General features: G+C 31.2%; 1 protein-coding gene across 1 annotated transcript in view; it reads right to left on the minus strand.

The window, feature by feature from the left end:
* The window catches only part of LOC115022500 (armadillo repeat-containing protein 1-like), a 9,453-nt gene extending 7,789 nt beyond the window's left edge, over window positions 1–1,664 (minus strand). The window contains exon 1 of the mRNA XM_029453499.1: window positions 1,408–1,664. The gene's annotated coding sequence lies outside the window, so the exon portion shown is untranslated. The remainder of the gene's footprint in view (window positions 1–1,407) is intronic.
* Between the last annotated feature and the right edge of the window lie 5,782 nt (window positions 1,665–7,446).

Consider the following 7,446-nt stretch of genomic DNA (forward strand, 5'->3'; position numbering starts at 1 on the left):
CACTTAATACATGGTATTGTTTTTTGCACTTTTAAACACGAGCACCTCAAGAAGAATATTTCCATTAATGTAAAAGAAGTTTCCATCATCGTCATTCTGTCGTACAATAATCTTGTTATATTGACATTTTAATAAAAAAATCAATGTGTCAAAATGTAACGTGGTATCGGAAATGATCTTTTACAAAGTATTGTAGCGGAATTCAAAGTATCAACACGAGTCTGTTGACACGTGCAGGGCTGCAGATGTTTGTTCACTTCACAGACAGTAAGGACAACACGTGTTCACATAAACGTGTGAAGATTAAGACAGGACATGAACGATTGTGAACTTGTTAAGACCCTGGTGTATAAATCAGCAGGTCATAAGAAGATATTATAACTCAGAGAGTAACTTCAGTATTTAAGCACTAAAGTCATGAATACTTGCTGATTTGAGACTTGAACCCACACTGGGTTCATTAAAAGCAACAAAAACATATTTTTTAAGTGAATGACCTCAATGATTAGTGTCTTATTGTCTTATTTTAGCCCTACTGGGGTTAAAATGTGTATTTTGACATGGATTTAGTTTCTCACACGGAGCTCAACACACAGCTGACTGTAGTTTTCTCCAGATTTATTATATGAAATACTGCCAATTTAGTGTTATTGTTGATGACTGAGGAGCTATTTAACATCCCATAATTAATTCTGCAAACATCCATTAAAACATAATTCAAACGTGAACCTTATGTTTGGTTGGCTATAGAAGTCAATATTAAATAAATAAACAAACAAACAACTATGGATATGAAATAAATAATGAAATGTATAAATGAGGAAATACATATATAAATGAATGTAAATACAAATATATAATGAGTTAATATAGTTCCAAAGGAATAAAAGGTTTATATTTTCAAAAGGAAGTTTCTTGAAAAGACTACTTTTATTTATTTTATATTTATATGAATTTATTGCCTGATTTATTTATTTCAGGAAATATTTCATAGCCATATTTGTATATTTTATATTGACTTAAATGGCATTCCATACATATTGACCAACCTGTTATCTTCACAATCATGTAACACACAAAGTAAACATTTTAAACATTATTATTACTATAATTATAGATTGGTGGATGAAACACATGCCGAATTCACCAGAACAATGTCGCATCTTTAAAAGGTATTCAAACATGTTTCCAGGGCGTGTGAACATGTCCTGCTGAACAGGAAAACATTAACTCATCACATTTCTTCATTATCTTTGGCGTGTCCTCACAGACACCAGACACGGTGATGAACCGGAAGCGGGTGTTGTCACCCTGCAAGCCCAGTTCTCAGGCGGTGTATTACGGGTCAGAACAGGTGTGTGAAAAGCAAGTTTCGTTTGGAGGAATGCTAATGCTAACATCGCTCACCTCCGACATTCACCAGCACTGAGCAGCGGGCTAACGGCTAACGTTAGCGGTTAGCTTCTCTTCCGTTAGCCACCCGGAACAGACAGTTACCGCAGGTGACGTGTTTGACACGGCAGCTGAAGAAAAAAAATTCTGCTCGAATTAAATAAAGATTTCGTTTATACTGTTACAGCGACAGTAAATAAACGCTGGCGAATCTTTCAACCAGCGCGGCCACGTTTCAACATTACGGCCTGTGATTGGACGGCTAGCTGCCACCTGATTCTGCTGACCAATCAGCTGCACTGTTCTCAGAGTTAAAGGTTCCACGCCCTGTCTGTGCAGCAAACTGATGTATGATCAGTTTCAGTGGATCATTATCCTCTTACTGTGTTGGCGAATTTACCCAAAATACATACAGACGACACCCAAAGTAAATTGAAAGCTGCTGTTCAACTACTTGCACCAGCTGCATGATTTTGGGCTCATAGTATTTACTCTTACACATACTCTTAGCATTTGTACTTGTACAGAAGTATTACTGTAGTATTTATACTTGTACCGAAGTATTACTGTAGTATTTATACTTGTACAGAAGTATTACTGTAGTAGTTGTACGTGAACTGAAGTATTACTGTAGTATTTGTACTTGTATTGAAGTATTACTGTAGTATTTGTAAGTGTACTGAAGTATTAGTGTAGTATTTATACTTGTACTGAAGTATTATTGTGGTATATGTACTTGTACTGAAGTATTACCGTAGTATTTGTACATGTACTGAAGTATCACTGTAGTATTTGTATTTTTACTGAAGTATTATTGTAGAAGTTGTACTTATTCTGAAGTATTACTGTAGTATTTATACTATACTGAAGTATTACTGTAGTATTTGTACTTGTACTGAAGTATTATTGTAGAAGTTGTACTTATACTGAAGTATTACTGTAGTATTTGTACTTGTACTGAAGTATTACTGTAGTATTTGTATGTGTACTGAAGTATTACTGTAGTATTTATACTTGTACTGAAGTATTACTGTAGTATTTAAACTTGTATTGAAGTATTACTGTAGTATTTGTACGTGTCCTGATGTATTATTGTAGTATTTATACTTGTACTGAAGTATTACTGAAGTATTTGTACTTGTACTGAAATATTACTGTAGTATTTGTACGTGTACTGAAGTATTACTGTATGTTTGTACTTGTACTGAAGTATTATTGTAGTATTTATACTTGTACTGAAGTATTATTGTGGTATATGTACTTGTACTGAAGTATTACCGTAGTATTTATAATTGTACCGAAGTATTACTGTAGTATTTGTACTTGTACCGAAGTATTACTGCAGTATTTATACTTGTACTGAAGTATTACTGTAGTATTTGTACTTGTACCAAAGTATTACTGTAGTATTTATACTTTTAGTATTAATACTTGTACCAAAGTATTACTGTAGTATTTATACTTGTAGTATTTATACTTGTACCGAAGTATTACTGTAGTATTTATACTTGGACTGAAGTATTACTGTCGTATTTGTACTTGTACCGAAGTATTACTGTAGTATTTGTACTTCTACCGAAGTATGACTGGAGTATTTATACTTGTACTGAAGTATCACTGTAGTAGTTGTACGTATACTAAAGTATTACTGTATGTTTGTACTTGTACTGAAGTATCACTGTAGTATTTGTACTTGTACTGAAGTATTATTGTAGAGGTTGTACTTATACTGAAGTATTACTGTAGTATTTATACTGTACTGAAGTATTACTATGGTATTTGTACTTGTACTGAAGTATTATTGTAGAGGTTGTACTTGTACTGGAGTATTACTGTAGTATTTATAATTGTACCGAAGTAGTACTGTAGTATTTGTACTTGTACTGAAGTATTACTGTAGTAATTATACTTCTACTGAAGTATTACTGGAGTATTTATACTTGTACTGAAGTATTACTGTAGTATTTGTACTTGTACCGAAGTATTACTGTAGTATTTATACTTGTACTGAAGTATTACTGTAGTATTTGTACTTGTACCGAAGTATTATTGTAGTATTTATACTTGTACTGAAGTATTACTGCAGTATTTGTACTTGTACTGAAGTATTACTGTAGTATTTGTACGTGTACTGAAGTATTACTGTATGTTTGTACTTGTACTGAAGTATTATTGTAGTATTTATACTGTACTGAAGTATTACTGTAGTATTTGTACTTGTACTGAAGTATTACTGTAGTATTTGTACTTTTACCGGAGTATTACTGTAGTATTTGTGCTTGTACTGAAGTATTACTGTAGTATTTATACTTGTACTGGAGTATTACTTTATTATTTATACTTGTACTGAAGTATTACGGTAGTATTTATAATTGTACCGAAGTATTACTGTAGTATTTGTACTTGTACCGAAGTATTACTGCAGTATTTATACTTGTACTGAAGTATTACTGTAGTATTTGTACTTGTACCAAAGTATTACTGTAGTATTTATACTTTTAGTATTAATACTTGTACCGAAGTATTACTGTAGTATTTATACTTGTAGTATTTATACTTGTACCGAAGTATTACTGTAGTATTTATACTTGGACTGAAGTATTACTGTCGTATTTGTACTTGTACTGGAGTATTACTGTAGTATTTATAATTGTACCGAAGTATTACTGTAGTATTTGTACTTCTACCGAAGTATGACTGGAGTATTTATACTTGTACTGAAGTATCACTGTAGTAGTTGTACGTATACTGAAGTATTACTGTATGTTTGTACTTGTACTGAAGTATCACTGTAGTATTTGTACTTGTACTGAAGTATTATTGTAGAGGTTGTACTTATACTGAAGTATTACTGTAGTATTTATACTGTACTGAAGTATTACTATGGTATTTGTACTTGTACTGAAGTATTATTGTAGAGGTTGTACTTGTACTGGAGTATTACTGTAGTATTTATAATTGTACCGAAGTAGTACTGTAGTATTTGTACTTGTACTGAAATATTACTGTAGTAATTATACTTCTACTGAAGTATTACTGGAGTATTTATACTTGGATGAAGTATGACTGTAGTATTTATACTTGTACTAAAGTATTACTGTAGTATTTGTACTTGTACCGAAGTATTACTGTGGTATTTGTACTTGTACTGAAGTATTACTGTAGTATTTGTACTTGTACTGGAGTATTACTGTAGTATTTATACTTGTAGTATTTATAATTGTACCGAAGTATTACTGGAGTATTTGTACTTGTACTGAAGTATTACTGTAGTAATTATACTTCTACCGAAGTATTACTGTAGTATTGGTACTTGTACCGGAGTATTACTGTAGTATTTGTGCTTGTACTGAAGTATTACTGCAGTATTTGTACTTGTACTGAAGTATTACTGTAGTATTTGTACGTGTACTGAAGTATTACTGTATGTTTGTACTTGTACTGAAGTATTATTGTAGTATTTATACTGTACTGAAGTATTACTATAGTATTTGTACTTGTACTGAAGTATTACTGTAGTATTTGTACTTTTACCGGAGTATTACTGTAGTATTTGTGCTTGTACTGAAGTATTACTGTAGTATTTGTACGTGTACTGAAGTATTACTGTATGTTTGTACTTGTACTGAAGTATTATTGTAGTATTTATACTGTACTGAAGTATTACTATAGTATTTGTACTTGTACTGAAGTATTACTGTAGTATTTGTACTTTTACCGGAGTATTACTGTAGTATTTGTGCTTGTACTGAAGTATTACTGTAGTATTTATACTTGTACTGGAGTATTACTGTATTATTTATACTTGTACTGAAGTATTACGGTAGTATTTATAATTGTACCGAAGTATTACTGTAGTATTTGTACTTGTATCGAAGTATTACTGCAGTATTTATACTTGTACTGAAGTATTACTGTAGTATTTGTACTTGTACCAAAGTATTACTGTAGTATTTATACTTTTAGTATTAATACTTGTACCGAAGTATTACTGTAGTATTTATACTTGTAGTATTTATACTTGTACCGAAGTATTACTGTAGTATTTATACTTGGACTGAAGTATTACTGTCGTATTTGTACTTGTACTGGAGTATTACTGTAGTATTTATAATTGTACCGAAGTATTACTGTAGTATTTGTACTTCTACCGAAGTATGACTGGAGTATTTATACTTGTACTGAAGTATCACTGTAGTAGTTGTACGTATACTGAAGTATTACTGTATGTTTGTACTTGTACTGAAGTATCACTGTAGTATTTGTACTTGTACTGAAGTATTATTGTAGAGGTTGTACTTGTACTGGAGTATTACTGTAGTATTTATAATTGTACCGAAGTAGTACTGTAGTATTTGTACTTGTACTGAAGTATTACTGTAGTAATTATACTTCTACTGAAGTATTACTGGAGTATTTATACTTGTACGAAGTATTACTGTAGTATTTGTACTTGTACCGAAGTATTACTGTAGTATTTGTACTTGTACCGAAGTATTACTGCAGTATTTATAATTGTACCGAAGTATTACTGCAGTATTTGTACTTGTACCGAAGTATTACTGTAGTATTTATACTTGTAGTATTTATACTTGTACCGAAGTATTACTGTAGTATTTATACTTGGACTGAAGTATTACTGTCGTATTTGTACTTGTACTGGAGTATTACTGTAGTATTTATAATTGTACCGAAGTATTACTGTAGTATTTGTACTTCTACCGAAGTATGACTGGAGTATTTATACTTGTACTGAAGTATCACTGTAGTAGTTGTACGTATACTGAAGTATTACTGTATGTTTGTACTTGTACTGAAGTATCACTGTAGTATTTGTACTTGTACTGAAGTATTATTGTAGTATTTGTACTTGTACCGAAGTATTACTGTAGTATTTATAATTGTACCGAAGTATTACTGCAGTATTTGTACTTGTACCGAAGTATTACTGTAGTATTTATACTTGTAGTATTTATAATTGTACCGAAGTATTACTGGAGTATTTGTACTTGTACTGAAGTATTACTGTAGTAATTATACTTCTACCGAAGTATTACTGTAGTATTGGTACTTGTACCGGAGTATTACTGTAGTATTTGTGCTTGTACCGAAGTATTACTGCAGTATTTATACTTGTACTGAAGTATTACTGTAGTATTTATACTTGTAGTATTTATACTTGTACTAAAGTATTACTGTAGTATTTGTACTTGTACCGAAGTATTTCTGTAGTATTTGTACTTGTACCAAAGTATTTCTGTAGTATTTGTACTTGTACTCGAGTATTACTGTAGTAATTATAATTGTACCGAAGTATTACTGTGGTATTTGTACTTGTACCGAAGTATTACTGCAGTATTTAGACTTGTAGTATTTATACTTGTACCGAAGTATTACTGTAGTATTTATAATTGTAGTATTTATACTTGTACCGAAGTATTACTGTTGTATTGGTGCTTGTACTGGAGTATTACTGTAGTATTTATAATTGTACCGAAGTATTACTGTAGTATTTGTACTTGTACTGAATTATTACTGTAGTAATTATACTTCTACCGACGTATTACTGGAGTATTTATACTTGTACCGAAGTATGACTGTAGTATTTGTACGTGTACTGAAATATTATTGTAGTATTTATACTTGTACCAGAGTATTACTGTAGTATTTGTGCATGTACTGAAATATTACTGTAGTATTTGTACTTGTACTGAAGTATTACTGTAGTATTTGTACTTGTACTGAAGTATTATTGTAGTATTTGTACTTGTACTGAAGTATTACTGTAGTATTTGTACTGAAGTATTACTGTAGTATTTGTACCTGTACTGAAGTATTACTGTAGTATTTGTACTTATACTGAAGTATTACTGTAGTATTTGTACTTACACTGAAGTATTACTGTAGTATTTGTACTTGTACTGAAGTATTATTACTGTAGTATTTGTACTTGTACTGAAGTATTACTGTAGTATTTTTACGTGTACTGAAGTATTACTGTAGTATTTGTACTTGTACTGAAGTATTACTGTAGTATTTGTACTTCACTACAGG

This window comes from Cottoperca gobio, chromosome 17, assembly GCF_900634415.1.
Source record: "Cottoperca gobio chromosome 17, fCotGob3.1, whole genome shotgun sequence".
Classification (NCBI taxonomy): domain Eukaryota; kingdom Metazoa; phylum Chordata; class Actinopteri; order Perciformes; family Bovichtidae; genus Cottoperca; species Cottoperca gobio.